This window comes from Chiloscyllium plagiosum, unplaced genomic scaffold, assembly GCF_037043375.1.
Source record: "Chiloscyllium plagiosum isolate Xiang-an unplaced genomic scaffold, Cpla_swu_hap1 HiC_scaffold_50, whole genome shotgun sequence".
Classification (NCBI taxonomy): Eukaryota; Metazoa; Chordata; class Chondrichthyes; order Orectolobiformes; family Hemiscylliidae; genus Chiloscyllium; species Chiloscyllium plagiosum.
In genome coordinates, this window is record NW_028270188.1 from 14,253,431 (window position 1) to 14,279,336 (window position 25,906).

General features: G+C 41.5%; 1 pseudogene; it reads left to right on the forward strand.

The window, feature by feature from the left end:
- The window catches only part of LOC148135246 (putative G protein-coupled receptor 139), a 32,176-nt pseudogene extending 28,578 nt beyond the window's left edge, over positions 1-3,598 (forward strand).
- The last annotated feature ends 22,308 nt before the right edge of the window (positions 3,599-25,906 follow it).

A 25,906-nucleotide genomic window follows, 5' to 3' on the forward strand; every position in this document is an offset into this window, starting at 1 on the left:
GAGAGGTCACGAACGCATATGGTATGCTTCCCTTCACTGGATGCAGTATTGCGTATAACAGCTGGCAAATCATGTTAAAATTGTACAAGTCATTGGTTCGGCCGCATTCAGAATACTGTGCACAGTTCTGGTCGCCACATTCCCAAAGGGTATGGACGCTTTTGTGAAAGCACAGAGAATGTTGACGAAGACGTTGTCTGGTACGGAATGTACTAGCTATGAAGAGATGTTGAGTAGGTTAGGTTTGTTTTCATGAGGAAAATAGGAGATTGAGGGGGTACCTGAGTGAGTTTTAAAAAGTCATGAAGGATATCGACAGGTGAATAGGGACAAGCTTTTTCCCATGATGAAGGATTCAATAAGGAGAGGTCACGGTTTCAAGGTCAGAGGTGGAAAGTTTAAGGGGGATACTTCACAAAGGAGGTCGTGGTCATGTGGAACGCGTTGCCAGCAGAGGTGGTAGAGGCAGGCTCGGTAGATTCATTTTAGATCCATCTGGACAGATGCATGAGTCGGTGGGTAGCAAAGGGATACAGATGCTTAGTATTTCGGGTACAGATAGTAAATTTGGAAACGGCTCAGGCTTGGTTGTCAAAAAGGCCTGTACGTGGGTTGTAAATTTTATTTGTTCTTTTTCTTTCTTTCCATATCTAAGATTTGCCTACCATTGTTTGTTAAACTTAAAGCAGCACATTCCATTCCCTTGCAGCAGCACCTGCATGCTCCCTTATATTTAAAAAATCGCCTGGGGCACATTTTAAAAACATCACATCGTGCAAGTCTTTCTCACGTTGCATATGCCACTTAATTTTGGGGATTTTGAAAGCATGGAGAAACTGCATTGGATATCCTTTGGTTCTCCCAGTAGTGTTGGCTCTTCATCGTGACTCAAACAAACCGCCATGTTAACAGAGAGTGGTTGCAGGAACTAAACTCAACGTCACACCACTTAAGCATTGTTAAACAGAATAAAAGAAAACATTACCCGCAACATAGAGTCTGATGAAGCTTTCTTGTGCTCTGCAACTTGTAGTGCTTCCTGGAGCAACTGTTATAGAAGTGGCGTTCCACTTTTTCATATTATCTTTAACCTAATGATACCAGAATTGCCAACAGAGATCTTGAAACAGCAATAACGGAATGCGGCTAGTTACATTCTGGATAGATTGACAAGTATTCGATTATGAACAATGCCAATTAAGAGTCTTCTTTGAAATGGTGGATTTTAGGTAAACCCCAATCATGGAGGAAACTAGCCTCTTTCAAAACATGCCATTCAAATAACCAAGATCTTAGCTTTTATTTTATGTCAAGACAAGCTGAAAGCACTGCATTCCAGATGTGATTCGAATCGTCACACACAAATCGTGTTTGTTCTTTTAGAAATGTTGCTAAGGCCTTAGAAACATAGATTTTTGTTATCTAAAATACCCAGAGACATCCATTTTCAATTAAGCACACAACCAGATAGTCCAGAGTAACCAACCTCTCCCTTCCTACGTTTCAGCATGTACATGGTGAGTTTCGTCTTGGCGTGAATAACACATTAAAATCCACTTCATTTCTGCATACCTGTGTAGACATTTTCGGGTCTATTTCCCAGTCTAGATCATCCGAATTCCTGTTATTATGCTGTTTCTTCATCAACTCTATTTTCTTATCTAATTACTGACTCTTCCAAGATTGGAATTCTTCCCTGCAGTATCTGAAAACCTTTATTAGGACAATCTTTCCTCATAATGTAAGTACGCATTCCATTGGATATCACTTGTTAATAGATATTCGTACAGCCAGTCCGTCCTCTTTTATCAATTGTGTTGCAGAGCTGTCACATGGTTAATGACACGGCATCGATAGAAACAGCTTTGTTTTCATGAAACCCTTAATCAAACTAAATTAATTATCTTCTCAATCTGCTCTGCTAGAAGTTGAACCATGCACTTTTGCTTATTCTCCTCTGTGCATGCACCATATATCCGTAGAAAAATACATGCAATTACATTAGTTTCTCACACTCTTCGCATTTTGCATATGCTTCACTCCTACCACACCCAATTGTCCATGGCACTCAGTAAAGGCAAAGGTTATTTTATCTATGTTTTGACATACCTAATCTATTGCGTAAAGTTCTGGCACATGCCGAGGATGCTTTGAAGAGTGTGTAGAAATTAATAACGAGGGTGTTGCCGGGCATGGGGCATTTTAAGCTATTAAGAAAGTTTGGCTAGACTGGATTTGTTTTCACTGGATTGCAGCAGATTGAGTGCTGCAGCATAGAAGTTCATAAGTTAGTGAATGGCATTGGCAGAGTGGAAAATATGAAGCACCCTGTGTAGAGGGTGAATTACGCAGTTTCAAGATGCAAGATGGGAAGTTCAGACGCGATGCAGAAGGCAATACCTTCACACAAAGAGTGATGACTGCTGAGAAAACGTTGCGAGACGAAGTGCTTGAAGCAGACACAATCGCACCACTCAAAAAGCAGACGGACGAAGATATGAATGGGAAGGGAAAAGAGAGTTATGAGTCCTCAAACTGAAGCAATTTTAGAATGAAAAGGCAAAATATGGCAGTGTAGGTTTGGAAGGCTGAAGATCCTGATGCGGAACTGTGGTGTTCTTTGTTATTTACTCTTGTTGTTTTTTTCCCAGATTCCTAGATAACATTCATGCATGTCCTTGTATTCTGTCTCACAGTGAACGCAGTGACAATTGTGATTCTGTCCCGCGGGAAGTGTGATCTATCCAAATGTGTCACGCTCTACCTGGTGTCTATGGCAATTGCAGACTTACTGGTTATTATCTTCGATCTCATACTCAGACACATTCCAATTGTTTACCGACAAGAGTTTCATTTCTTGATTTTTATCCCTGTGTGTAATATCCATGCTGTCCTACTTTATGCAATCACTGACTGTTCCGTATGGTACACCGTCACTTTCACCTTTGATCGACTTGTTGCCATTTGCTGCCCGAAACTGAAAAGTAAATACTGCACGGAAAGAACAGCTACGATGGTTGTGGGAACTGTAACAGCTTTGAGCTGCATAAAGAATATTTTTTGGTATTTCATGTTGTCAGGTAATTATTTGCAGTTCAACTTACCCTGGTTCTGTTTCATGAGAGAAAATGTTTTAGATTCTATGTTCTGGGTGGCAATTGAGTTTCTACATCATATTCTAACACCATGTTTCCCTTTCATCTTGATTCTGTTGTTCAATATAATAACTGTGAGAAAGATTTTATTGACAAGCAGAGCTCGTAGGAGACTTCACGCTTCTCGTAGTGGCAACGATCCAGAGATGGAGAGTCGTAGAAAATCCATAATTTTACTCTTCCTTATCTCAGCTAATTTCATTACCTTATGGTCAACGTTAATGTTGTATTCAATTTGGCATCGCATGTCTTCCTTGGGGTATTATGCCATATCATTACAGGCGTTCGTGCTTGAGATGGGACTGATGCTTCAGCTTCTGAGTTGTTGTACGAACACTGGCATTTATGCAGTAACACAAACTAAATTCAGAACGAATTTTGTGAATATATTGAAATTCCCCTTTACTGTAATTATTAAATTAATTGAGAGAAGGAAGGATTGAATTATTGAAGATATGCAAACGTATCCTCTTTTTAATTTGTTATTTGGTGAGGATTTTGTTAACTGATGCGACTGTGTAAGTATTTTTTTGGCCAAAATCTATATGAAAACAAATGCGGGCTTCTCCTATATTAATGAATAATTGTTCGCACTAAATTGTAACAGAACAATTCAGAACAATGAGGAAGAGAACTTGAGTGCACCGTCGAGACAAAAGCTGCTCCATTGGTGGCCATGAGATGATCTGGATTGTTGTAAACGTCTATCTGGTTTCTTCATGCACTCGGAAGAAACAATAGTCACACTTTTTCTTATCTGGCCAACAACACTGACTGAACACTAACTGTGATGAGGGTGGTTAAAAAAGCTTACTAAAGTGCTCAGAATAAGTAATCAGTCTCAGAAGAGAAACTGGACTAAAGAATTTCCATCTCGGAAATAAAAAACAGCATCGAAGATATTGTAACATTATAAATGTCTGATGCTATTGCTAAAAGTTAGAAAGGTTTACAAAAGGGAGGTCAACAGAAATCCTGAGGTAACACTTATAATAATTATTCTTTCTGGACAATGTTCTCGGCAGTTACATCACAGGATGACAATTTGCATACACTTCAATTCACTCAAGGTAATATCAAGAAATTGTTGAATGCACGTGAAATTGGTAAAGCTGTCAGACCTGACAAAATTTGAGGCCAGAATAATAAATGCTTATGATGTAAAACCAGCAGCACGACAGTTTTTTTTTCAGTTATATCTACAATGCTGGCATCAATCCAACAATGAAAAACATGGTCCAGGCATATCCTGAAGAATGACAAATCCAACACCACATCACTGTTATCTTGGTTGTGAATAGTCTGAGTAAAGATGTCGTCAACAGAGCAATCAATGAGCACTTGCTCAGCAACAACTCCCTCAATGCCAACTCGTCTACATTTCTGACACTTCATTCACTAATATAATTCCAAGCTTGAGAATGTAGAATACTCCCAAAGATGACACCAGCATGACACCCATCCACATTAATTCCATATTTGACTTTTTGCGGCATTTATTACATTAGGAAACTATAGAAAAACTGGAATCAAAGACATTTACACTTAAGTCTCTCTGCTGGTTCTGACAAAAACTGGCAAAAATAAGTTCGGGGTTTGATATAATTTGAATGCTTGCAGAACATCTCCACAGTAGTTCACCAGAGTAGTAACATTTGCCTAAAAATCTTCAACAGCTTCATCAATGATATTTCCCATTTGGGCAACATGAAGATTCGTGCTGGAAAGTGGGAATTACGATCTGTGCAACATGTATGTCCGGCAATGGTCATATCCAATGAAAGAAAATCATCCATTGGCATTAAATGACATTATCATCACTGAATCCACATGAGGACGATTTTGCATCAGAATAATGGATGTATACTGTGCAAACGAGGCACTTTCCTGCATCCAATGTGTCGTGACAAAAAATCATAATCGTTTTTACCAATGTCATTTCGAAAAAAAAAGATGTTAGGAGACTTTACATGCGCATCCAAGTCTATTATTTTGCAATGCTCAAATAGTATCGCCTCAAATACCATTTCTGGCACTACATTTCAGACTATGATCCGAGGGCAAACGTTCTTTTTTGCCACAAACCCCTCAAATTATGCTCCCTTGATACTGAGCATTCATTTAATCGGAATATTGGTTTCCGCTCACGCTGTGCATTTCTCTCAACAGTGTGTACACCACTATACGGTCTCTCCTCAATCTTCAATTCCAAAAAAATCCCTGAGATCTGTCTCTTCAATTCACTCAAGGTAATATCAAGAAATTGTTGAATGCACTTGAAATTGGTAAAGCTGTCAAACCTGACAATATCTCAGTGAACCTCTCGTCCTTCCAGATGCTGCAACCACATTCTTCCCCATAATTTTAGAGACGATAACAACACACAGTAATTCAACTGCAGACTTATCAATGACATGCAGAGTTCCAAAATGACGTCCCTGTTCTTGCAGTCTATGCCACGACCAATAAGGAGAAGCATCAAGATCAGAGTTATATTTGAAACGGACAGCAGGTGAGGCAGCATTCGAGGAACAGGAAAATCGACTTTTCGGGCAAAAGGCGCTTCCCATAAAGTTGATTTTCCTCCTCCTCGGATGCTGCCTGACCTGCTGTGTTTTTCCAGCATCACTCTAATCTTGACTCTCATCTCCAGCATCTGCAGTACTCACTTTCGTTCAATAAACAGAAGTGTTCAATATTCCTTGCTAATTATTTTTCACCTTTACTGCCAGCTTCAGGGATATTCGCATAAGTACACCCTATTCATTGAAGATTCTTAATATCTTGTATTTCAAGGAAGCTCAGTAAATACTATGGCTGCCGCACAATAACGAGGAATATGAATTTAATTCCAGCAGTATGCACTCCCTTATTGTGTTTGCATGGTTTCGGCTGGGTGATATGGTTTCCTCTTAACGCGCAAATGTTTACACGTTAAGTGAATTGGCGAAGATAAATTACTCTATATTGTCCAAAGACGTGTATTTATGTCGATTAGCCATGGTAAATGCCGACTGATTGCGATAGTGCTTGGTGGGCTGAATGGTTCAGCGTGGATTACCTTCTGCATTTCTCTGATGACTCGTGGGGCCAAATGGCCTTTTCCTTCGTTGGAGGCAATCCATACTACTCACCTTCCAAATCCTTCTTCCAAATTATGAAATCTCAGATGTATCAGTGACAAATTTCATTTCTGCTTGTACGTCAGACCAATCCATTTATATCTTCATATAACCTCACACCCCTCTCGTCACTTTCAACCACCCAGCCATTTTTTTTAGGTTAGATTACTTACAGTGTGGAAACAGGCCCTTCAGCCCAATAAGTCCAAACCGACCCGCCGAAGCATAATCCAACCGGACCCATTCTCCTACCTTTACACCTTCACCTCACATTTCGGGCAAATTAGCATGGCCAATTCACCTAACCTGCACATTTTTGAATTGTGGGAGGAAACCGGAGCACCCGGACGAAACCCACGCAGACAATGTGCAAACGCCACACAGAGGGTCGCCTGAGGTTGGAATTGAAACCGGGTCTCTTGGCGCTGCGAGGCAGCAGTGCTAACCACTGTGCCGCCCGTAATGTTGGATCATACAAAAAAACATACTTTCCTTCTTTCCCGCGTTCTCATTTAAATTATGTTTTGAATACATCGTCAAAGGCCCAGCATTGATCTTAACAGTAGCTCACCTCATAACATCTCCAGGCAGCTTCCGTCAGTCTCTTTCTTCGAAACCAATTTTGTATCCAACTTCAAAACTTGCCCTAACATCATTAGCTTTTACCTTCTTTTACCTTATGACCGATCTTCCTGAAATTCATATCAATGTCATCAGAACTCGTGGTCATCTCGTTCAAAGATTCTTCTAGATTTGCTATGTATGATCTCCGTCTGTCATATCCATTCTGAATATCACTGATGAAAATTATCCCTCTAAATCTAACTTTGAGCAGTTGAGGTGGATGAGATATGCTAAATTGTGTAGGAAAGGTTGAGTAGGCAAGGGAAATGCCGGTTCACACGGTTAGGATGGGATTTGTGTCCATGTTGGCAAGATCTCAAAGCTTCAGTGGGACTCGATAGGCTGAATGGCCTGCTTCTGCACTGTACACATTTGATGATGCTCTGATTTTGAACGGAATTTAATTTTATCCTTTACTATTTTCTCCAGTAGAGTCAGAATCCCTCATGTTCGATTCGCTAGCCTGTAGTTCCCTGGTTTACGTCCACCATCTTTCTAGCAAATTGAAAAATGACTGTCGTTCCTCCAGAACTCTGGAACCTTCTCTGTTGTCAGACATGGATTCAAACATTTGTCAGAATTCCAGTAGTTTCCTCGTTACCTCCCGCAATAGCCTGGGATATAACTCACGGAGAGCTGGGTATTTGTTCAATTTACAATCGACAATGCCTAACTCTCCTTCTCTCTAATTTGAATCTGCTCAAAAAGTTCACAGGCACTTTGCCAAAAGTTTGTAGACATTTTTGTCTCGAGGGAAGACATGTGAGAAGCACTGATTTCAAGTCAGCCAATATTTTTGAGTTTCTCTTGCAGGGTCGCACTTGGCCCCACATAGGCTTTAATATTTCCCTCATCATTCTATTCGATTCATATTCTTGCAGAACATTTTCGGATTTTATCCAATCTTACCTTCCAGGGTATTATCATACCACAATTTTCTCTCCTTCTTGTTTTCCTCAGCTGACAAAATTCCCATCTTCACCCCATATGGAACATAGAACTATATAGAAAGCAGATGACTTTCAGCCCACGATAATTTTCTGAATCTGACGCCAAATTAAACTAATTCCTATTGCTTGACCGTGCTGCGTATCCCTGGATCTCTTGCATAGTGATTTGCTTTTCCTTAGGTCCCTTAGATGCCGCAACAGTGTTTTCCTGCATCATTACTTCTGGCAGCGCATTCGTGTCAACCTTATAAAAAGGTCCGTTACATCTCGTTTGAAATTTTGCGCTCACTTCAATTGGTTGTCCCCAGTACTAGATATTTCAATTCTGGGAAAGAGAGTCAGGCGGTCAACCCCAGTTAAACATCCCATAATGTTATGGACTTCGAAGAAATCTTGCCTGAGCCTCCGCCGCTTCAGAGGAAATGCCCGAATTTTTCTAGACTCTTGATAATGTCCCCATCGCTAATCGAATAAGCAACCTGATAAATCTCTTTTGCACCCATTCCAAAGCACTCACATCTTTCCAGAAATGTAGCGGCCAGCATTGAACACAGTGCTCTATGTGTGACCGATATAACTCTTGTTATGCTGCAACATGACAAACCTGACTCCTATATTAAAGTCCCCAAACAATAAAATCAAGCAAGCCATACGCCTGTTTTACCACCGTGGACATTTTCAGGGAGTTATTGAGTTGAACCCGAAGATCCATCCTTACAGCAATACTTTTCACTGTTCCTCTATTAATTGTACACTTTTACTTAATGTTTGGTTTGCAATAAAAAAAAGCACCTCACTGTAACTTGGATTACACTTCGTGTGGCATTTATCCGCCAATATCTGCAAATGATCTTTATCCCACTGGATCCATTTACCAATTTGTAAATTATCCATAAATTAACTGAACTTTGCATAGCCTGAAAATATATGCAGGACAATCTCGATTATTCGAGCGAAATGGGCGGGCAATATTTCGTTCGGAGAATCTATTATTCGGCTAAAAGATGAAAGGCCCCCGCCCCCAACCCCGGCCAACACTGCCCCCACCCCATCCCCATACATCACCAACCCTCTCCCGTCCCCGTCCATCACCGCCTGCCCAGCCCCAACCCCACCCATCATACGCCCTTCCCCGTCCCTAAACACGTCCATCACCGCCGCTCCCCGCCTCCAACCCTGTCCATCACCGCTCCCCCTCCCGCCTTTGATCTAACCCCGTCCATCACCATCCTCACGTCCCCGACTCCCAAACCCATCCATAAACGCCCGCCACGCGCCCCCAACCCTGTGCATTGACGCCCACGCCACCACCGTCCAACACCGCCCCCTCCCATTCCCGCGCCCCAACCCCGTCCATCACCATGCCCAACCTCAGAACCCCGTCCATCTCTGCACCCCTCCTGCGCACCCCTGTCCAACCCCCCCCCGCTCCACGGCAGCCGTAGTGGACACAAACAACACGACTGCTGCTGTTTCTGCCTTTGTGAGGTAAGTCTGCAAATAGCGCACATACACACGCACGCAAACGCACAGAGCCACACACAATACATTTTACTGTACCTTTTTGACAGGTTCCATATTTGCCTTGTACAGAACAATGTTGGAGAGATTGTCTATGGAAGAGGGTTTAGGGTACAACCCTTTGTAGAACTCCAGTGAAAGTGAGAGATAGAGGGCGCGAGATCAATCACTTGGAGACGGTGCTTTTTAATCACTGTAAACAAAAGATCTAATCACTGTTGGAAACACATCTTTGATGTAATATTTCTCTCGGGATCTCGAGATCGCCTACGGATAATCCAAGAAATGACAGAACAATCAATATAGTTTGAGGATTGACATGTCAGTTTTTCAACAGGTGCTGCAGAATCGAGAGGTGTGCAATTTTTTTTAGTCTGTAGCGTTCTGATGATGGCGCATAAAGAAAACAAGAGATTCTTAGAGACGTTTGACATATTGCAAGTTACACTGATGATGAATATTATAGCTGGAAAAAGAAGGACAGAGAGAGGCAGTCTAGGCTATATCATTTGTATTTATTTATAAACAGATACTGTTGGAGGAACTCAACAAGTTCGACATCGTCTTTGGTCGGAAACCAGATTTAAAATGTCGTGTCACATGATTATTCAAGATACCAAACATAAATTTTCTGGACAAATCATTGAGTCTTTGGAATCGAGTGGATCTCCAATATCTTTGCCATTATGATATAAGCAGAAACATGCGACATTCCGTGTTTGTAAATCTAAAAGTCATGTACAATATTTTACAATGGTGTGTTTTCTTGAAACAAGCTGCAAATTCAAATGTAACAGAATTGAATTGGTTGAACTTTAGTGTCTCACATCCTCAAATGTGTCCAGTGATAATATTGCAGTCATCACAATACAGCACCATCTTAACAATAGAGGTGACTCATTACAGTCATTTAAGATCAAATTGTTAGGAAACGCGAAACGTAACAGAAGTAAAGAAACAAATATTTCAAAATTATATCCCATGGTAATAAAATAGAAAAGTAAAAATGTAAAAAGCTCCAAATATAAGTCATTCTGATAGAGTCCATATCAGTTACTTGTCTCAAGGGATACCTTGCAAGACTTCGTTGCGACGTGCATTAGAACTAAAAACATATGAGTTACCCCACAGCAGGTGCCATCCCTTCGCCGCTTGGAATACTTCGCTGACGCCACTGAACCTGACGCTGCTGCTACCAAAGGTACCAAAATCCAAGAGAAGCCATGCCCACCGCTAAATTCTTGCTACGGTGTGGGTGCCGCCAAACAACCCTCAAAACTGTTTTTTTTTCCCGAAAAACTGTTCCTTTTCTCAAGGATATTGTGTCCTTGTTTATTTCCAGAGGTTTAAGAACATCTTTCAGTGCCAATTAATTTGGTTTGCTGCAGATATTAAAGGTATTGAGAAGTATATTTGTTTATATGTAAACAGATGAGAATTAAGGTCAAAATAGTCATGTTTCGAAGTGACCTGTATAATGAAAGGGGAGTGGTCAGCTCTCCAGGCGAAAGTAAGGACTGCAGATGCTAAAGACTAGAGTCAAGGTTAGAGTGGTAGTGAAAGAGTACAGCAGGTCAGACAGCATCCGAAGATGCAGGAAAATCGATGATTTGCACAGGACCCCTTCATCAGGAATGAAAGGCTGATGAAGGGCTCCTTCGCGAAATGCGATGTGCTTTACCAGCACCACTCTAATCTGGTCACCTCTCTGGGTGAACCATTTCATTCACTCCAAAACTAATTGTGAGTTTAACAGTGAGCTGCGTGTAAGCAACCTCTCTCTCTTTTCTGCCATTCAAAGTTCAACCTATCAGCTACTGATCCAATCATTTACATCTTCTAAGGGGGTTTGCTTTTTGAGAATGCTGGATGTATTCGGAAAAGCATTATTAATTCTAGTTATGCTGGACTGAGTTACGTATGAGTTCTTTATTCTGTTCTTTGTGTTCTTTTGTGTAATTTTGTGAATACATATGTTTCTGTTCTTAAGCTGTTAGTTAACTTCGCTAACCTATTCCGGGTAACTAAGACTGGACACTTGCCGAATCAGTTTGGATTCGGGGCAGCTTGCTTAAGATTTTGCTTTGAATGGTCTGGCCCGGTCCATAACAGATTTGGGGCTCTTGGAGGAATTTCCCACATTGTCGATCAAACCAAAGCAGTTCTTGGGACTGCGTGGATTTTACTGAATGCTTGTGCCAGAAGTTCATAGTGTGGTTGTTGCACTCACTAAATTGTTAAAAAAAAGCTACAATTTTCAGTGGACTGTCAAAAGACATTTTACGGCCTTAAAAACTGTGTTAACCACTGTCCCAGAACTAGCCACACCGGATTATATGAAGTGTTTCAAGGTTGTGATCGATGCCAGTGATGTGGGAATTGGTGCTGTGCTCCTGACTGTAGGGTGACAAGCGAACAGAAAGACCCCTTGTGTATTTTTCAAGGAAGTTGAACTTCCATCAATATTGAACATTGGCGGAAGATACTTTAATCTTGGTGTTGGCATTGCGACATTTCACTGTTTATATTAACAGCAATGTATCTGAGACAATAGTATACACTGATCATAACCCTTTGATATTTGTGGAAAAAATACAAGGACATAAATTCAAGTCTGTTTAGATGGAGGTTGCTGTTGCAGAGATTCAGTTTAATAATTGTGCGTATGACAGCTCGCGAAAACGTGATTGCCGATGCATTATCAAGACTCAAAGGTGATGCGAGGGCTTTTGCTGGTAGGTGCAGGTGAAATTTCATGTGGTTGTATATGTTTGTATATTTACAGTTAATGTAGTGTATATGTGTGTTTGGATTACTAACCGGGTCTTTGAAAGGTTTTCAAACTGAAGCCACCTTTTCATCTTGATAATTCATTTTGTTTTGAAGGGGGAGGTTTTTCAAAGCTGGTTTTTTTCTAAAGGCTCATCTTTTTTCTCCAGGATAACATGTCCTTCGTTTACGCAGAGGTTTAATAGCTGAGTGGTCTGATTTTATGTGGAGATTATAGGGTGTTGAGAGGGCTTTTTGTTTATGTGTAAACAGATGAGACTTCAGGCCAAAATGGGTATGTTTGAGTAGTGACCTGTAAAATGAAAGGGAAGTTGTCAGCACTCTACCTGAGCTGGTTCGTTCAGTCCAGAACTAGTTTGGAGTTCAACAGTGAGCTTTGTGGAAAAAGCCTTTCACTTTTCTGCCCTACTGATTTCAACCTGGAAGCATTTTTTCCATTCATTCATTTTGCTTTCTAAGAGGATTGTTTATTGTGACTGTTGTGTGTATTCAAAACAGCCTAATTATGTCGAGCTTCGATAGGCTGAGTTCTGTCGGGATTTTTTTTTTGTTCAATCATTTGTGTTTCGTTGTCTAATTTTGTGAATAAGTCTTTGTCTGTTTTGTACCTGGTTGTCGATCTCGCTAACTTACTCTGGTAATTTTCACTGTACACGAACCGAAACCTATTGCATATTTCGGGTCTGGGTTGCCTGCTTAAGAATGTTTTGAGTGGTTGGCCTATTCCATAATACAGGAAATAAGAGAAAAGAAAGGATCAAAGCAAAACGGAAAGAGAACGACAGAAAGGAACTGAATAACTTAACACAGGCTTTCACATCTGTGGACTTGATCATCATTTGTTGCCACTACCCATAAAGATTATATTACTTACAGTGCAGAAGCAGGCCCTTAGGGGAAACTAGTCCACACCGACCCTGCGAAGAGCAACCACTCAGACCCATTCCCCTAGTTTTAACCCTTCACCTAACACCTAATTCACCTAATCTGCACATTTTTGGACAGTGGGAGGAAACCAGAGAAAACCCATGCAGACACGGGGAGTATGTCCGCCTTCCACAAAATGAAGGGAGATTTCTTGAGTAGTAATCCTTTTTCAGAGTCGTCCTCTCAACCATCTCCTTCCCGCCTTAACCACAGTACTCAGTCTAAATAACTAACTTGAATCCACTCGGTGTTATGTACAAAAACACAAATGAATTTCACCGCAGTTAACTCATTTTCCGATACCTCAATGCAGTTCTTTCATGGAAGGTGAAATGTTTTCATCACAGAGTCATAGGGCTTGATATTGCAGCAAATTGCTTGTGATTTCTAATGTGTCAGGATGATGGTGGCCTTCTTAAACTTAGTGGGGAATTCAGACTGAAGCAAGGAAAACTTAAAGACGTCATCGAATACCAACGTTAGCTGTTCCGCATATGACCAGTGAGTTCATCTGACTGGATTTCCTTGGCTCACTGTAATGAAGGCCAAATTAGCATCTGCAGTGGTCACAGAGGGAAGAGATGTGTCTGAAACTCTACAATTAGTTTCAGATACATCTCGCTGAAGATCTGATCGACCGGATGATCAAATGCATTCACGGATCAGACAGTGCGATATTTTATACAATATTCTTTCCTGCATCACTCTATAGGCTGTGGTGTCAAGTCGCTCATGTCACAGAAGGCGAGCGTCTATGTGGTGAGTTTAGGTCTCTTACATAAGTCTAGTATTGTCTCTTGACGTCCGTTATGGCTTTACTGAGGTTGTGTCTGGATTTCTTATACAGCTCTGGTTCTACTGAATTGAACCCCGCACAACTTATCTTCAGACAGCAATGTATTTCTCGATTCATACGTGGTCTCCCGTTAGGGAATGTACGGTTTCACGTATTTCACAATCTTTCCAGTACACTCTTGCTTATGAAGTCCGTGACGACAGTGTCATATTCGTCCCGGGTTGCGTTGAATTCCTGAATATGGACTATTCCACTGCTCCTCACAGACCTGCAAAAGCTGTTCCATTGCTCAGATCAGCACTGCATTACTTTATGCAATGGGTCCTCAAGTTTCAACTTCTGATTGTGAACTAGGAGGCAAAATACACCGTTGTGATTGTATTGTCCAAACTGCAGACGGGGAATGGAGCTGTTGGCATTTTGAGATTTGTCCAGGGATGGTCAAGAATTGTCTATATAAGGAAGTGCAGGAGAAATGTTGATGGTATTTGTGAAACTGCACAGCAACTCACAGTGTAATGCACAGTATGTGATCTTTCAGCTTCGAAAAGAAATGGTATATGGGTTAGCACTTGAAACGTCATCATTTTCAAGTGCTTGAAAGGGGGAATCGTGTCGAAATGCTGATGTAGACACGATTGAATGAAAGGCACATTCATTGGCCAATTCGACTACGTTGACTTAATCTAATTAAACTTGACTGGTTTGCTCTTCTGCAAATATGGAAGAGAGTATTCTATTAAAACAATGCATTTAAATGTGTTGGATTGTCTGGAAAGGGTGAACAGAACATGGATGTCATCGTGGTCCAACTGAATCCGAAGTGAGTTCTCCTATGGACTATGAAGGCATTCTTGTCTTATCCCATTGGGACAACTGAAGCATTATCACCGGCACAACAGTTTTAGGAAAGAGGGAGAGGAAGGACTGTAGTCTGAGCACAGGAGATAATACCGTTGCAAAATAAGATCACAAATCAAGGACAACTCCCAGAGTATTACAGCAACGCTTCAGGATCTGACTACAAACAATTGGACATCTGACAAAACTGCAGAGAGATTTAGATATTTGTTGACATGGTCTCTGGAAATCGTTTGTGGTTAACATTGTCTGATTCTATTCTCTGTGCATTTCACATTTTTCAGTACTTGTACTTTCAGATTTTGGTTGTAATTGGGGTATGCAGTAAGTATCAACATTCATTTATTGATTCAACAGATTAAGCTCTTCGAGTGAAGAGACACCAAGCTCCAAATGTTAACTCTGCTTTCTTCTCGAAGATGCTGCCAGAACAGCTGAGATGCACCAGCATTTTCCGACATTCTTTTTGTTATTTCCTTCACTATTTTTGCTGTCAAATCTCTGCATGTTTATTTTTGAATTACACAGTCACCTATGTTAAAAATCACACAACACCAGGTTACAGAACAACTGGTGTAATTGGAAGCACTAGCTCTTCGAGCGATTGTGGAGAACAAGAATGTAAGACCCCGAATTGATAGCAAAAGTTAAAGTGTGATGCATCTGAAATTATGTCTTGAAAAAGACTTGGAATTGTTTGTTAAGTATCTTATGTTTTAGAATGACCATGTTGGTTTCAGTTCTTTTATATATAAATCGCAAAACTTTTTTTAAAAATTACATTCTCAAGTGAACTTTAACAATTGGTGTCATGACGGCCCAGATAAGGTATTGAAGGTGTTAGCTCCCTGTAAGGCTGTCTGTGTCAAAATGGTCAGACTGATTCTAATTTCAAAAAGACGGATTTACAAAAATTTAGGTGGATTAATGATGTTTTTGAGGAAAGTTAAATGTAATCCTGCAAGTACAAAGTCACCCCACAAACATATACATGCTTCTGAGCATGTGGGAGTGCGTATGTGTTGAGGCCATGGGGTGGATGAGTCATGAGTGTCAGTGAGAGTGTGTGCTTGTGTGTGAGTGTGAATGTAAAGGGGTTTCAGTTTGTGAGAGGATCCGTGCGGGAGTCTCTGTGAGTGTATGAGAGAGGGTCTAAGTGTGTGTACGTGTGTGTGTGTGTGTGTGTATGCATGCACGCGCGTCGGAGTGTCTGTCTGTGTCCGTCTACCTGTGAGTGTGGATAGTGCAATGGGGTCACACACATACACAAACACACAATCAGACCCTGCATCATACAATCGCGCATACACTTCCACACATACCCTGCCACAGAATTAAACCCCTTTAAAGTCAGACTCACACATATACCCACACCCTCTCAGAGACAGTCACAACGCCCCCGACACCTTCCCCCCCCCCCCACCAACAAACTCACACTCGCATGCACACACACATATAAGTTTGTGGGGTGTATTTGCACTTGTAGAATTACATTTTACTTTGCTCAAACATTGAATGAATTCGTGTCAGATTTTATAAATCCGTTTTTTAGATCAGAATAAGTGTGACCATTGTGGCACAGACAGAAGTCACAGGGAGCTATTACGTTTAATACCGTATCTGACCGACATGACACCAACTGAAAAGTACACTTAGGAATGTAAACTTAAAACAATGTTTTGCAATTTGCATCTGAAAGAACTGAACCCAACATGGTCATTCTAAAAGTTAAGATACTTAACAAACCATCCAGGTTTTTTTCATTATATAATTTCAGTTACATCACACTGTAAATTTCTGTTGTAAATTTTGCGCCTTACAATCACCTGATGAAGGAGCAGTGCTCCAAAAGCTAGTGCTTTCAAATAAACCTGTTGAACTATAATCTGTGTAATTTTTAACTTTCTACACCCCAGTCCAACACCGGAATCTCCAACTCATGAAAGTCAACTATAACAATGAGCTTTGTCATTCAAATTCTTCTTGAACCTTCTGGTAACGTTGCGAACGAAACTCTATGCTTTGTCATCCAGGTTAACTCTATCGCTCTTGATACAATATTAATGTTGAAAAATGAAACTCCATCTCTCTAAATTGAAAGCACAAAATGTCTTCCTGATACCTTAGCTCCAGTGTAATCGCTGTCCAATGGATGTTGGCACCAATCTCATTTCACTCCATCAATTTGTTGTGGGTTACGTTGTGATGTTGACAAGATAGTTCGCTTGGCGTACCTGCAATTATTCTTCGGAAAAAAAAATCTTGTAACGTTTGAGTGTACGTACTTCTGTTAGAGCATACAGCGTAAGATTCCAGTTGCCACAGTAATATCAACGATTTTTGAGGTCGTTCCTCAGAGTCGAGGATGGTTTGCTTCCACTCCAAGTAGGTTCTGTGGGAAATGAGTAATCCATTCTTGCAGCCATTGAATCGTGATAGGGCCGTTGGTGTTTGAGGATATATTTGGTTGAAATGATTTGGATTCTGTTCACAGTTTTCATGATTTTCCATTACATTGTCATTTCAAAAGTCTGTCCATTTTACCAGTCAGTAGCTTTTATTCATTAGCCTGTTATTGTCTTTTATATTGTGCATTAACACTTCTTGTATTGCATGTTTATTTCAGTTCCTCACTATGTTCAGAATCCTGTGCATAGCATAAATCAAAATAACAGTGCCGCCAGCAATGAACATTCAACATCTTTGTCCACACTTCCAAGTGTAACGCCAAAAATACTTAACTTTGTAATTAAATGCTTGAACGATTGGGGCGAAATCTGCAGTATGGGTACCAACTTCTTATGCACACCCAATCACTACCACCAGTCGCACGATGTACCAGATCCGTTCGAGATATCGCGTAGATGTCGGAGATCAAAATTAGGAAGATCCTGTTTCAAATCTATTTGTGGTTGGTGAAGTAGGGCCTGGGGTACATTGTACACTTATAGTCGCTGTTTTCACGAAAGGATATCCTAACTTTGAAATCGCTTAGGTATGCATTAACTTGGATAGTTCATATTTTGAAAGTGATCTCTTTTTAATAACATCTAACAGTTTGTGCTTATTTACCTCAGTTTACTGAAATAAGGGTCAGCTGATTGAAACATACAATGTTCTGAGGAGCTATGATGGGAGAGATGTTGAGAAGATGTTTCGACGAGTAAGGGTGTTTGAATCAGAGAAACATGGTGACAGAGCCAATGAATATTAAAGAAAACCAGAAAAACAAGGAATTTCTATTCCAGAGTCTGGCCAATGTTTGGTGCTTCTGTGACCACGATGCAAGCAGGATGTGGTGACTTTGTAGAGTGTACATAAGAGTTTTAGGGCGATGTTGGTTAGATTGGAAGATATGAAAAAATAGGAGAGGCTCGAAATCTTCGATTTGTTTTCTCTGCAGCAGCCGACATTCAGGGGAGATTTGGTCGAAGTCTGAAAGCTTATGGTCTGTGCGTGAAGCGTTGACAGTTAGGGAGGTTCTTATAATAGAAGTTCAAATATATAATATTAAGGTGAATGCACGTATGATGGGCGGAGGAATGTTGAAAGCAGAGGGCATTGGCATATTTTACGCAGAGAGCCTTCGGACTCAGGATCAGACTACTGGGGTAATGTTGCATGCAGATACGTTAGGTGCGTTGCAGGCACCTTTACACGACCTCATGAAATTCAGAAATTGAGGGATATATAGCATTGCAGACAGAAGGAAATATTTTAATTTCGGACTGTTTTCGGCATAATGTCGTGGACAGAAGAGCACGTTACTGTGTTGTATTTTTGTAGTTTCTATGCTGTCAAGGAATTGATTTCCCATTGATAATATTGTAAGAGTTCGGGAATGGATTCCCAAAGTGCTGGTGAGCTGACGGCGATGTTGAGCTTCCACAAGACAGGAGTGAAGACTTGAGGCAAATCAACTATAATGCAAGAAAGAAACATAAATCCCTTAGAGGCTTTCCACTCTTCAAATTTTTCATGCCTCCTTCTCAATGTTATATTTGCACTTGCTCCCCATTTTCCTTGAATTCATTAAAATCCTTGACGATTTTTGGAATATATTCAGTGAATTTACCTCCTCAGTCTTCTTTGATAGAATATTCTACATTATCATTGACTTCTTTCTATCTCATTCATAAACAGAACATAGAACATAGGTAAGTACAGCACAAAACAGATCCGTCGGCCTACGATGTTTTGCCAAGGATTATTCCTAACCAAAAATATAGTAACATGACCTACGCACTCCTCAATTCACTGATGTGCATGTGCATGTCCAACAGTCGCTTATATGTCTCTAATGACTCTGCTTCCACTACCACCACTGGCAATCCATTCCAAGCATTCACAACTCACTGCTGAAAGATCTTAACTCTGACGTCTCCTCCATAGCTTCTTGCTAATATCTTAAAACGATGACACCTCGTGCCAGTCAATCCTGCCCTGGGAAAAGGTCTCTGGTTATTGACTCTATGCAAACCTCTCATTATCTTGGATACCTCGATCAGTTCTCTCTTCCTCCTGCTCTCAAGAGAGAAAATTCGAGATTAGTCAACCTCTCTTCATAAGATAAGCTGCCCCCCCCGCCCCACCTCCGTATAATTCCTATAATAGGGCGACCAGGTTTGGTCTCGTAGAACCGAAGCAAAATAACGCGGCTTTTGAACTCGGTCTCCCTGTCAAATAAAGCCAAAGCAGCAAAGGCTTTCTTAACAACCCACCTGGGGGGCAACTGTGAGCGATCTGTACATAGAACATAGAACATAGAAAGGTACAGCACAGAACAGGCCATTTGGCCCACGATGTTGTGCCGAGGTTTCATCCTAATGTAAAATATCGTAACCGAACCTACGCACCCTTCAACTCACGGCTATCCAAGTGCATGTCTCACAGTCGCTCAAATCTCCCAAAGACTCTGTTTCCACCACCACAGCTGGCAACGCATTCCATGAATTCAAACTCTTTCCGTAAAGAACAAACCTCTGACGTCTCCTTTATACCTTCCACATGATATCTTCAAACTATGAGTCCTCGTACCAGTCAATCCTGCTATTCCACTCATTATTTTATACACCTCGATCAGGGCTCCTCTCTTCCTCCTTCTCTCCAGAGAGAGAAAAGTCCGAGCTTATTCCACCTTCCTTCAGAAGGCAAGCCCTCCAGTTAGGTAGCATCTGGGTAAACCTTTTTTCACCTTATCCAAAGCCTCTGTATCTTTCTTCTAGTAGGGCGACCAGAACTGAACACAATATACCAAGTGTTGTCTCAGCAGAGACTTGTAGAACTGCAGCAAAACCTCACGGTTCTGAAACTCGATCCCCCATTAATGAAAGCCAAAGCACCATATTCTTTTATAACAACCCTATCCGCTTGGGAGGCAACTTTGAAGGATCTATGTGCTTGCAAACCGAAGTCCCTCTGTTCCTCCACACTGCCAAGACTCATGTCTTTAACTCTATATTCAGCATTCGAGTTCGACCTTACAAAATACTTCACCTCGTAAGCATCCAGGTTGAACTCCATCTACCATTTCTCAGCCCAGGTCTGCATCCTGTGTATGCCGTGCTGCAGCCTGCAGTAGCCCTCGATACTATTGCCGACAACTTCAACCTTTGTGTCATCTGCAAACTTACTAACCTACCCATCAACCGCCTCATCCAAGTTATTTATAAAAACGACAAACAGCAGAGGCCCATGAACAGAGGCCTGAGGGACACCACTCAACACTGACTTCCAGGCAGAATACTTTCCATTCAAAATCGCTCTCCGCCTTCTGTCAGCCAGACAATTCTGAATCTAGATAGCCAAATCTCCCTGTACCCCATACTTCCTGACTTTATGAATGAGCCTACCATGGGGCAACTTATCAAATGCCTTGCTGAAGTCCATATACGCCACATCCACTGCTCTACCATCGTTGACCTGTCCTGACACCTCCTCTAAGAACTCAATACGATTGAGGCATGTTCTTCCCCTCACAAAGCCATGCTGACTGCCTTTAATCACCCTATGCTTTTCCAAATAGTCACAAATCCTATCCCTCAGAATTCTTTCCAAGCTTGAACACCAAGATTCCGCTGTTCCTCCACACTTCCAAGAATCCTGTCTTTAATCCTATATTCATCATTCAAGGTCGACCTCCCAAAGTGTGTCACTTCGCATTTATCCAGATTGCAATCCATCAGCCATTTCTCATCCAGGATCTGCATCCTGTCTATGTCGCACTGCAACCTGCAATAGCCCTCGATACTATCATCGGCAAGTACAACCATTGTGTCATCGGCAAATTTACTAACCCACCCCTTAACCTCCTTATCCAAGTAATCTATAAAGGTACAAAGAGCAGAAGCCTTGTGGGACACCATTCACGACTGACCACCGAACAGAATGCTTTCTATCTACAGCCGCTCTCTGACATCTGTCAGCCAACCAATTCTGATTTTAGACATCCCAGTCTCCCTGTTTCCCATCCCTCCTGACTTTATGAATAAGCCTAGCATGGAGAACCTTATGAAAAGCCTTGCTGAAGACCACATACAACATATCTACTCCTCGACCTTCATCGACCTGTCTCGCCATCTCCTTAAAGAACTCAGTAAGCATTATGAGACATGACATGTCCCTCACAAGGCCATGCTTTAGTTCACACCACTCTAAGACGGTGCCCATTGCTCTGAATGAGAATATGCTGGGATCGTTGAATGCATCTGCAAAGCATGCAGGGAGAGTTCAGTAAAACTTTCTGCTGTTGGTTGATAAAGTTGGCAGGAGAAGGCGAAAGTTGTGGTAAAGTAAAGCCATTCCGGAATTAACTGGTTATTGTTCTCGGATGATAATCAAGGGAAAGCTCGGATGTCATTCATGGGCATTCTGTTCAGGTGATCGAAACTGCATACTTTCCTCAAATTCAATGTTATCAAATGCGTTGAATTTTTAATCGACGAGAAAGCTTGGTCAAGATCCGCTTTTTTGGTTAGAAGACACGTTGCGAATTCCGAAAGCTTTTGTTCAATAAACTGCATCTGAAATCCCTGCTAAATTAGTGTTGTTGGTATTAGTTTTACAAACAACAAATTGGCTTTGCGATTCCTGATTCCTGATGAAGGGCATTTGCCCGAAACGTCGATTTTGCCTGTCCTCGGATGCTGCCTGAACTGCTGTGCTCTTCCAGCACCACTAATCCAGAATCTGGTTTCCAGCATCTGCAGGCATTGTTTTTACCTCCTAAATTGGCTTTGCGAGCAGAGTGCTGTCCACTGGATCAGAAAAATGGCCATTGCCTCGGCTTCAGAGAACGACACCAAATAAATGTGGGAATTTAGACTACAGTAATTGCCCACAACGAATTGGCGCTATACTGCAGTAATTGATGATCTGTCTCGAATTAATGTGAAAATATCCGTCCTTTTTCTTCTGAGTTAAGAACAATCGGACAAGGAGGTATTTGTCTGCAGCACGTAATCTGTGGCGCTGTTAAAAGGGCTTGACCCCATCCAAAAGGCAGGACTCTAAATTTGGAATGGAGACTAGGAACAAAATACCTGGGGTATGATATTCGGATGTCAGTGTTGTTGCTGTGAGACTGCCAGATAAATTAATGCGAGATAGAGGGAATTGGTGACTTTCCATTTATATACTGCCGGACTCCAATAGGAACGACCCCGACGGGGATGCAACATGAAGGGAAACACAACTACGATGCCGCCAGTGGTTCAAACACAGTTGAGAAATCGGTGGAGTTCGAGTGTATAAACATTTCATTTTTTCACTGCCGGATAGGAAGGTAAACGCAAACCCCCGCAAACTCTCATTAAGCGGTACATGACAGACATACCTTCAATCATTAAATAGTTGGAAAACGGGGGATGGGATCAATCCCAAGTCCTGTATCAAAAACGAAGGACAACAGGGAGATAGAACCAAGAAAACTGGGCTTGTTCTAAACAAAAAACAAAGAAAATTTACAGCCCAGGAACAGGCCCTTCGGCTTTCCACCGCTGAGCCGATCCAAATGTACTGTCTAAACCTGTTGCCCAATTCCTAAGCATCTGTATCCCTCTACTCCCCACCTATTCATGCATTTATCCAGACGCATCTTAAATGAATCTACCGTGCCTGCGTCCACCACATCTGCTGGCAACGCGTGCCAAATGCCCACCACCCTTTATGTGAAGTACTTGGCGCGTGTCTCCCATTCAAACTTTCCAAATTGAAAGTGTGACCTCTCGTTATTGGATACTTCACCTTGGGAAAAAGCTTGTCTCTATCCAACCTGTCTATATCCTTTATGATTTTATAAAACTCAATCAGGTCTCCCCTCACTCTCCTTTTTTCAAATGAAAATAAACCTAAACTACTCTTCATAGCTATCACCTTCCACACCAGACAACATCCTCGTAAACCTTCTCTGCACCATCTCAAAAGCGTCCACATCTTTTTGGTAATGTGGCGACCATATGTATGCACAATATTCTAAATGCGGCCGAACCAATGTCTTGGAGAATATTAACATGCTTTGCCATCTCGTAAACTCATTGCTCCGTCCAATGAAGGCAAGAATACTATATGCCTCCTTGACCACTCTATCCACCTGTGCAGCAACCTTCAGTGTACAATGGACCTGTACTCCCAGATCTCTCTGCCCATCAAATTTTCCCAAGGCTCTTCCGTTCATTATATAATTCACTGTAGAATTAGTCTTGCCTAATTTCATCGCCTCAAATTTGTCTGCATTGAAATCCATCTGCCACTTTTCCACCCAACTCACCAGTCCAGTTTGGTGCATCAATAGCTGGCCTTATAGGTTAACCCTCAGAATCCACAAAGAGATCGACATAGCACATGGAACATAGTACAATACAGCGGATAACAGGCCCTTCGGCCCTCGATGTTGCGCCGACTTGTGAACTTTTCTCAGCTCGTCCGCCTGCACTATCAAAAAATCATCCATGTGCTTAGCTAAGGATTGTTTAAATCTTCCTAATGTGGCTCAGTTGAATACAATATCTGGTAGGTAAAAAAAAAGACTGCAGGTGCTGGAAACCAGAGTAGAGATTAGAGGGCTTTTGCCAGAAACGTTGATTTTCCTGCTCCGAGGATGCTGCCTAACCTGCTGTGTTTTTTCAGCACCATTATAATCTAGACTCTGCATTAGCAGATAGGGTATTCCACGCCCTTACCACTCTCTGCGTAAAGAACCTGCCTCTGACATCCCTTAATTTGTTGTTATGCCCCCCCGTGCACTCTGATGTCATCATCCTGTGAAAAGGACTTTCACTGCCTACCCTATCTTATCCTCTGCTCATTTTTTATGTCTCCATCAAATCCCCTCTTAGCCTTCTTCTTGCCAATGAGAACAGGTTCAAGTCTCTCAGCCTTTTCTGATAAGACCTTCCTTCTCGACCAGTCAACATCCTGTTAAAATCTCCTCTGTACATTTTCCAATGTTTCCACATCCTTCCCGAAATATGGGGCCCAGAACTGTACACAATATTCCAAGGATGGCCGCACCAGCGTTTTGTATAGTTGCAGCATTATATATCGGCTCTTGAATTCAATCCCTCTACGAATGAAACCTAACACACCGTATGCCTTCTTATCAGCGCTATCCAGCTGGGATCAGCTAAAAGGGATCAATGTACATGGACTCCCAGATCCCTCTTTACATTCACAATACCAAGAATCTTTCCACTGACCCAGTACTCTACCTTCTTGTTGTTCTTCCCAAAGTGCATCACTTCACATTTAGCTGCATTAAACTCCATTTGCCACCTCTCAGCCCAATTCTGCAGTTTATCCAAGTCCCCCGCAACCTGTAACATTCTTCTACGCTGTCCACTACTCCACAGACTTTAGTGTCATCTGGAAATTTACCAATCCATCCACCTATGCCTGCGTCTAAGTCATTTACAATAATGACAAACAGCAGTGGTGCCAAAACAGATGCTTGTGGCACACCACTGGTAACCGGACTCCAGGCTGAATATTTTCCATCAACCACCACTCGCTGCCTTCTTTCAGAAAGCCAGTTTCTAATCCACACTGCTAAATCACCTTCAATTCCTTGCCTCTGCATTTTCTCAAACAGCCTACCATATTGAATCTTATCAAAGGTTTTACTGAAATCCATGTATGAAACTTTATTGCTGGAACAGCACAGCAGGTCAGGCAGCATCTAGGGAACAGAAGATTCGACGTTTCGGGCACATGCCCTTCTTCAGGAATCTTTTTTCCTGAAGAAGGGCATGTGCCCGAAACGTCGAATCTTCTGTTCCCTAGATGCTGCCTGACCTGCTGTGCTGTTCCAGCAATAAAGTTTCAGCTTTGATCTCCAGCATCTGCAGACCTCACTTTCTCCCTGAAATCCATGTATACCTCGTCAACTGCCCTACCCTCATCTACATGATTGGTCACCTTCTCAAAATACTCAATGAGGTTTGTGTGCCACGACCTGCCCTTGAAAAGAATCTTAGAATACAGTTTGGGAAATAAGGGCCAGAGGACACTTAGAAAAATGCAGATTAAAGGCCCTTCTTAGAAATTGGACTTTCTGATAAATCCTTTGCGTGAATTAGTCAACTGGATAACTTGTAATATTCGAAATAAAGGATTGTGTGTGTGTGTGTGTGTGAGAGAGAGAGAGAGGGAGAGAGACTGTTGTCAAATGAATGTGGACAAACATTTCTATAGAGGCACACCGTCAAAAGGGAAAGGGTGGGTAGACTTAGAGAAAGAACGAACCACTGGAATGAAATGGCAATTGAATTGGTCACACATTTCAGTGAAAAGAAAGTTTAGGTGAGAGTACGGAACTGATAGATTTCTCTTTTTGATGCTTGTGTCCTTGTCTTTCCTTGAGAACTTGGGATCAAACCACTGATTGTAACATTTCGAATAGGCATAGGGAGATAAGCAAAATCTCATAGACCTTTTGATAAGATCATATGGAAGTCAAGAATGCGTGACCTTCTTGGGATAGCAATATACTTTGAAAAACTGATTGTTACCTCCGTAGTAAACAACATGGTTGAGTGCTGTAAGAAAACAAATCTACTGAAGATCGAACTTTAAACATTTAGACCTACTTGAGAAATGGATTAATATGGCTTGGGAGAGCACAATATCATACTTTAAACTACGAGACATCGATATGATTCATCG